The following is an 8,538-nucleotide window of genomic DNA, read 5'->3' on the forward strand; positions in this document are numbered from 1 at the left end:
TCCCTCCATCCTGCTACCTCTATATCCCTCCATCCTGCTACCTCTATGTCCCTCCATCCTGCTACTTCTATGTCCCTCCATGCTGATCAAGTAGGTGATGGTTGCTGAAAATGGGAAAAGTTTAGGGCACTGTTAGCTCTACAATATCTATTTAGGAGAAGCTTGGGGTGAGAAGCTTATTGGAAATGGGAGCTAGAAGAGATTTGTCTTAAATACGTATTTCATAGCCATCCTATTTCATAGCACTGGATTGGCAACCACAAGGGTGGCAGTTCAAACCCACCAGTCCCTTCGTGGTAGAAAAATGAGGCTTTCTGTTCCTGCAAAGATGTTCAGAATCAGAAACCCTATACAGGGTCGCTATGAGTCAGAACCTACTCCGTGGTACTTAATACAACAGCATCATCTCAGTCAAGTGTCCCTGGAGTCTGCTGTTAGCCAAAAGGTTCAACATTCATGTTAGGAATCAAGAGTGACATTCATTAAAACTAAAAGAGCTTTAAAGATATGAATGTTTCTGCTCTTATCAAAGCAAATTCATCCACTTAAGCAATGGATCCTCTCCTCTTCTACATTTTCCATTTCTCTCTTTCTTTACTGAATTATTTATTAGCACTCAAATATGCTTAAAGACATCCCCTTGCTTATCAAACAAGGCCTACTTCTAACATCCTCCTTTCTATGAACTGTCATGCCACAAAGCTCCAAGCATACAGGTCTCTTTATAGTTTTCCAACATCCCACTCTCTCCCCATCCCAATGCCTTTGTACTTACTCTCCCCCCTGCCTGGCAGGCTTCTCCTGGCACCGCAGGTTTTTGTAAAGATGGACTGTTTGTCATCATTAGGTCTCAGCTTAAATGTCATCTTCCTAAAAAGTCTTATGTGAACACAATGAAATGCATTTCCTCATCCTAGCCTGTGTTTCCTTTTTCATTCCTCCTTGTTTCCCCATGCTTCTGAAGTTTGTTCTTAGGTAAATGCTGCTCATTTGCTCTCGAATGGGTGATCATTCTTTTGTGGGCAGACATCACTAGTGTTGTCATCCTGTATACCTATCTTTTGCTTGGCTGAAAATTGACCCATGGGGATGAGTTCAGTTCCAGCCCTTAAAGGTAACCACGGGCCATAGTCTTTGGGTTCTATTAGTCTCTATCTGATCAGTAAGCCTGGTCTTTTCAAATAATTTTGAGTTTTCTTCCAGATTTTTTCCCACCCTATCTTGGGCCTTCTAATATGGTCCCTTTCAGAGCAACTGGTAGCTGACACCATCTAGTTCTTCTCATCTCAGGGTGGAAGAGACTGATAATCACATGGTCCCTTAGTCCACTGGACTAATTGATTGCAAGTATCTCCAACTTTTATCAATCTTCTTTGTTCTGCATATGGATGGATCAATAGTTGCATGACAGCTCATGAGTTTTTTTTATTTTTTTAGAGAATACTTTATTAGTTTCTGTAATAAAATGCATGTAGATAGGAAGTTGCATATTTAATACAGTGTATTACCCCTGTACAAATGGAAAGAAATTAAGTTGAACATTTTTTAAACAATATGGCTTTTAATTTCTGTACAATGCCAACTCAACATGGTACAACTGGAATACTATTTCCAAAGTTGACAGCATAGCTAAGTTTCCAAACATTCAAGTTATATAAATACATATGTAAATTCCAGTTGTGTGTATACACACACACACACATCTTCCATGTTGACTGTCCAGGGCTTCTTACCAGTCCGCCTGATTTGGAGTGGGCCAGCATGGCCTAGCATCAAGAGCTCCATGTCCTGCAGGGTGAGCTCCTGGGGCAGGTTGGCAGTGAGCATCGGCTGTTTCCTCCAGTACTGTGACATCGGCTTGTTGGATGTAGGAAGCAGTCACAGCGAGACATAGCCTGCACTTCCGCAATGTAAGCAGGTAACTCTGCTCCTCGATCACTTGCCTATTGGACAGTTCAACCTCGGCCAGGGAGCCTGGGAAGAACTTCTAAGAGCGAGCCAGCTCCTCCTAGACTCTGCCTGCCTCGTGTCTGTACTCCTGAAGAACCACTTTATACCTTCCTTGCCTCAAGGTCCTTGGAGACACCTCCCCCATTAACTTCTGCAGACCAGCCAACATCTCCCCAAAGTCCCCATGCCACTCCTCAGCTGTCTCTGACACAGGGAGCTTGCAGTGGCAGCCAGGGGGCTGGTGGTCCGCCTCCTGGCACAGCTCACCGAACACCACACCACAGGCCCGGCAGAACTGTGGGGCAGTCAACACCCACAGCAGCAGCACGTGAGCAGACCATGGCCTCACTGATCCCAGGTGTGTCAGTGATCTTCCGCATGGTCAGGCTCTCTGTAAACTGGGTCAAACTGGTCATACAGGAGATCTGGCTATAAAAGGGACAGCAGACATCATTGATGCTTCTGGTCAGTAGCTTCTCCATGCATCGGAGGAAGATGGTATGACCACAGTGCAAGAGCTTGGGCCACAGCTGTTGTTCATGAAGGACTCCATGAAGATGAGGCATTTCAGCACTTCCTGGAGGACATCCAGGTTCAGGTGAGAAGCTGCAGCCATAACTTTTCCTTGGAAGGGTACTGCTAGCACTGCCCAGAATTGAATGGCCTACTTCCTGTATTTATGACTTACGGGGTAAAATTCCTGACCTCCTGAGGCTCCAAGATATCCATCACTGGAAACTGCCACCCTCTCTGTTCATGAGCTTTTAAGATCGCAGTAGCTACTCACTACAGTAGGATGTAAAACAGTGTCTTTGTGGATTGTTGTTGTCATTAGGTATCTTTGTGTTGGTACCAATACATAGTGCACAACAGAATGAAACACTGCCTGGTCCTATGCCAACCTCACAATTGTTGTTATGCTGAAGCCTAATGCTGCTGCCACTGCAGCAATCCATCTCGTTAGGGCTTTTCCTCTTTTTTGCTGAATCTTCACTTTACCAAGCATGATGTCCTTCTCCAGAGACTGGTCCGAAGTATGACTGATGAAGTGTGGCCATTCTTGCTACACAACAAGCATTCGAACTGTACTTCTTCTAACACAGTTTGTACTTGTGGAATTCCATGATACCTTCACTATTCTTCTCCAATATCATAACTCAAATACATCAATTATTCATTGTCCAATACATCCTTATTCCTTGTCCAACTTTCAGGTGCATATGAGGCTATTGAAAATACCATGGCTTGTGTCAGGTGAACCGTAGTCCTCAAGCTGACATCTTTGCTCTTGAACACTTTAAAGACATCTTGTGTAGCAGATTTGCCTAATGCAATAAGTCATTTGATTACTCAACTACTGCTTCTGTGAGTTTTGATGGTTGATCCCTGCAAAATGAAGTCTTTGGCAACTTCAATTTTTTTTCCATTTATTACAACACTATTGGTTCAGTGGGGAGGATTTTTGTTTTCTTTGTATGAAGTGCAACCCATATCGAAGGTTGAGGTCTTTGATCTTCACCAGTAAGAATTTTAAGCCCTTTTCGCTTTCAGCCAGTAAGGTTCTGCATATCTCAGGTTGTTAATAAGTTTTCTTTCAATCCTCTAGTAGAGCTCTGATCATCAATCCTGATGCCACATTTTTCTTCATATAATCCAGTTTCTTGGATTATTTGCTCAGCATAGACTTTGAATAAGTATGGTAAAAGAATACCACCCTGATGCACACCTTCCCTAATTTTAAACGATTTAGTGCCACCTTGTTCTGTTTGGTCTATGTACAGGTTCCTCATGAGCACAATTAAGTGTTCCATAATACACATTCTCCTCAATGCTGTTCATAGCTTGTCATGAGCCACACAATCTAAAGCCTTTCTGTAGTCAATAAATCACAGATAACCATCCTTATAGTATTCTCTGCTTTCAGCCAAGATCCATCTGATGTCAGCAGTGATATTCCTTGTTCCATGGCCTTGTCTGAATCTGGCTGAACCTCTGGTAGTTCCCTTTTAATGTACTGTTGCAGCTGTTTTCGAATTGCTGTTTGCAACATTTTACTTGCATGGAATTTTAATGATATTGTCTGATGATTTCTGCACTCTGTCAGGTCACCTCTCTTTGGAATGGGCACAAATATGGATCTCTTCAAGTCAGTTGGCCAGGTAGCTGTCTTCCAAATTTCTTGGCATAGATGAGTGAGTACCACCAGTGTTGCTTCAGTTTGTTGAAATATTTCTACTTGAATTCCATAAATTCCTGGAGCCTTGTAGTTTTCCAATGCCTTCAATGCACCTTGAATGTCTTCCTTCATTATCATTGGCTTTTGGTCATGTACTACCTCTTGAAATTGTTGAACATTGACCATTTCTTTTTGTTACAGTGACTGTGTATTGCTTCCATCTTCTTCTTTTTTTTTAAGCTTTTATTGTGAATTGAGTGATAGTTTACATGGGAGAACTTCAGTTTTGCACTCATCCTATCATATTTTGTTTCATTGCAATAGTTACAATCCTCTCCATTCATCATCACTTGTAAGTATTTACTTCTATACTGTTTTTTTCTTTTTTTTAATGTACACAACACACAAGACTATATAATCATTTAAAACCAAAAGGCACATTCTGCAAGCCAGCCTCCTGTCTGCCAGCACACAGCCTTTCTCTTTCCATGCCATCTAAAGTCCTCAGCTGCTCTACCTCTCCATGCCATCACCTCTGCCTCCATCTCTGGTGTTGCTGCTTCTCTGATTAGGGTCCCACCTTCTGTTCATGCTCTTCTCTCTTGATGGTCCTAGGGTCCTCTGTTCTTGGAATGTAAGATTAACTACTTCCCTCTTTATGTTACAAAACTTCTACCTTTACAGTTGTGACAATCACAATTAGTCATGATAACAACTACTCACTATTGAATCAAAAGAATCCTATCCCCATCTCCTTTTACCAGGCCATCTAGAAAAGAAGAAAACTATTCAGTGGGGATTCTACCTTCCCCCACACACTCTGAAACTCAACTCCCTCTTCAAAACATGTAAGCCAGCCACTTTGTGCCTTTATAGCTCCCCCATTCCCTCCCCCATACACACACTTTAGGTAGCCAATGTCTAAGTTGCCCATCCCTATTAACCCTGTATACCAAGAGGATAGGCTTGATCCATGATGTGAAGACGCCTTGCCTCTTGGTTGGTATTTTGAACTACTACATCCATAAGTATTGGTCAAGTTCATCAAATTATACCAATTTGCACTTGCTTCCTTTATCAAAATGTGTTTATCTTACTCCAGTTGAGTTCTGATCATCAAGCTATCCAAACTAAGTCAAATGGGTACTATCTGCACATTTGGACATTCTTGTGCATCTCTTATCACTTCATATCAGTTGAATGTGTCACTCTCAGCTCTAGCCCTCTGTGGATAGGTCAATGTCCATGGGCTCAGGAGTTCCCCAGTCTCCCCAAACTTCAGACCAACCAGCCCTTCCTCTTCTCTCTCTCATCTCAAGGTTGACAGGAGTCTATGGAACGTGGTTAGGTACAGTGCCAACTTGCCAAAGAATGGACAAGGATAATTCAGTGATTTGGCAGATGCAAAGTAGCTTTCCCCCATGATGTGATTTTATGTGATAAATCAATGAGAGGATTAAGGGTAGGATGTTGTTGTTGTTGTTGTTGTTGTTATGTGCCATGGAGTCGGTTCCAATTAATAAAGGATTTCCGAGGCTGAAAACCTTTATGGGAGCAGAAAGCCTCATCTTTCTCCCACGGAATAGCTGGTAGTTTCAAGCTGCTGACCCTGAGGTTAGCAGCACGATTTGTAACCACTATGCTACCAGTTAATCTCACCAATTTACAGGAAATTCACAAGGGTGTGTTATGCAACTACTTTTTTCTTCTAAGAGATAAAAGAAAAGACAGTTGAGTAGAGAGAGGCCCTGCTACCACCAAGATAAAAGAGCTGGGAGTGGTATAGGTCTCTCCGAAGTCCCTGTGAAACTCCCAGATCCTGTGAAAGATTGATGTCAAGATGTATGTAGATGTCCAAGGAATACTGGGGCTACAGATGCTGGCAGTAGACAAGGACCTTTACTTAGAGCCAACAAAGAGGAGGCTTTCCAAACATCCAGCACTCTTAATGTAGACTTCAAGCCTTTTAAACTGCATAAGAATAAGTTTCTGGTTGTTTAAGCCACCCAGTTGCGGTATTTTTGTCATAACAGCACTAGATAATTAAGTAGTTGTTGTTGTTAAGTACTGCAGAGTCGGTCCCGACTCATAGCAACCCTGCATAGGGTCTCTGAGGCTGCAAATCTTTACAGGAGCAGAAAGCCTCATCTTTCTCCCGTGGAACAGCTGGTAGTTTCGAACTGCTGACCTTGAGGTTAGCAGCCCGATTCGGAACCACTGTGCTACCAGGGCTCCTTAATTAAGTAGTATGTTTCTAGAAATTTGTCCATTTGTTGGAGTACAATTCTTCATAGTATTCTTATCCTTTTTATTTCCGTTGGTTCTTTTGTTTCGTCACCCGTATGATTTCTTGTTCTTGTTATTTGAAGCTTCTCCTTTTCTTTTGTTAGATTTGCTAGTGGTTTGGTGACTTTGTCTTTCAAAGAATCAACTTCTTGCCGTGATTCTTTCTACTGTTTCATTTATTTCTGCTATGCTCTTCATTATAGCTTTTCTTCTGGCTGCAGTGGGGTTACTTTGCTGCTCTTTTTTCATTGTTGGAGATGTTAAAGTGTTGATTTTTATTCTTTCTTCTTTTTAGGTATGTGCATTTATTGCTATAAATTGTCCTTTAAGCCCTGCTATTGCAGTGTCCCAAAGGTTTGGTGTATTATGCTTTCATTCTCATTTGATTCAAGGAATTTATAAATTTCATTTTTAATTTGTTCTATTACTCAGTAACTTTTAAGTAAGATGTTATTCAATTTCTACGTATTTTATTTTGTTTCCTTGATCTTCTTAGTGTTGATTTCTAATTTTATAGCATTGTGATCTGAGAAGATGTTTTGTAGTATTTTCATGTTTTCAATTTTATTGATGGCCTAACATACGTTGTATTCTGGAGAATGTTCCATGTACATTGGAAATGAATGTATAGTGTGTTGTTGTTGTGTATAAGTTTATGAGGTCAAATTGGTTTTTTAATTGTCTCTTAATATCAGTGTCTTTGTCATTTTTGGTATTTGTTTTTCTTTGGGGATTGACATAAAATAACATTAGCAAATTACACACTGCAACATGTATGTAGTGGTGTTGTTAGGTGACATTGAGCTGGTTCCCACTCTTAATGACCCTATGCACAACAGAAGAAAACACTTCCTGGTCCTGGCCCATCCTCACAATTGTTGTTACATTTGAGCCCATTGCTGTCAGTGTGTTGATCCATCCTGTTAAGGGTCTTCCTATTTTTCACTGACCGTCTACTTTACCAAGCATGATGTCCTACAGGGACTGGTCCCTCCTGATGACATGTGAAAAGTATGAGAGACCATCTGGTGAAAGGAGATGGGCATAGGATTCTTTTGATTCTATAGTGAGTAATTTTTATCCTGACTAATTGTGATTGTTACAAATATAGAGGTAGAAGTTTTGTAACATAAAGGGGGAGTAGTTAATCTTACACTCCAAGAACAGAGGACCCTAGGACCATTAAGAGAGACGAGCATGAGCAGAAGGTGGGACCTTAATCAGAGAAGCAGTGGCACCAGAGATGGAGGCAGAGGTGATGGCACAGAGAAATAGAGCAGCTGAAGACTCTATCCTCATGGAAAGAGAAAGGCTGTGTGCTGGTGGCCAGTAGGCAGGCTTGCCGAATGTGCCTGTGCCCTTTGATTTTAAATGATTATATATTCCTGCATTTTTGTATACATAAAAAAAAAAAAAAAACCTCACAGAGGGAATCGAAGCAAATACTGTTAAATGATGGTGCACGGAGTGGATTGTAATCATTGCAAAGTAACAACATTTGGTATGAAGAGTGCAAACCCGATGATTTCCTGTGTAAACTCTCTCTCAATTCACAACAAAAGCTTAAAAAAAAAAGCATGGGACTATATCTTGTCATTTTAGCTTCTAAGGGTCATTCTGGCTGTACTTCTTCCAGGACAGATTTGTTTGCTCTTCTGGCAATCCATAGTATTTTTAATATTCCCCTCCAACACCACAATTCAAATGCATCTCTTCTTCTTCAGTGTTCCTTATTCATTGTCTCACTTTCACATATGTGTAGGAGATGACGATACCATGGCAGCACCACAGTCCTCACACTGATATCTTTGCTCCTTAACACTTTAAAGAGGTCTTTTGCAGCAGACTTGCCTTTTGGTTGGCAGCTGAACAGTTTAGCAACATGCCACCAGGACATCTGTTTTCACGCACCCAAGTAAGGATGAGGAGCGCTGATGGCTTAGTGGATTATGAGTTGGGCTGCTAACCAAAAGGTCAGCAATTCGAATGCACCAGCTGCTCTGTGTGACAAAGGCCAGGTGTTCTGCCCAGTAAAGGTGTATAGCGGAGTCCTCGTGTGGCGCCATGGGATAAGCACTCAAGTTCAAGGCCAATTTAAACAGAAAGGTCAGCGGTTTGTACTCACT

This window comes from Chrysochloris asiatica, unplaced genomic scaffold, assembly GCF_000296735.1.
Source record: "Chrysochloris asiatica unplaced genomic scaffold, ChrAsi1.0 scaffold00032, whole genome shotgun sequence".
NCBI lineage: Eukaryota > Metazoa > Chordata > Mammalia > Afrosoricida > Chrysochloridae > Chrysochloris > Chrysochloris asiatica.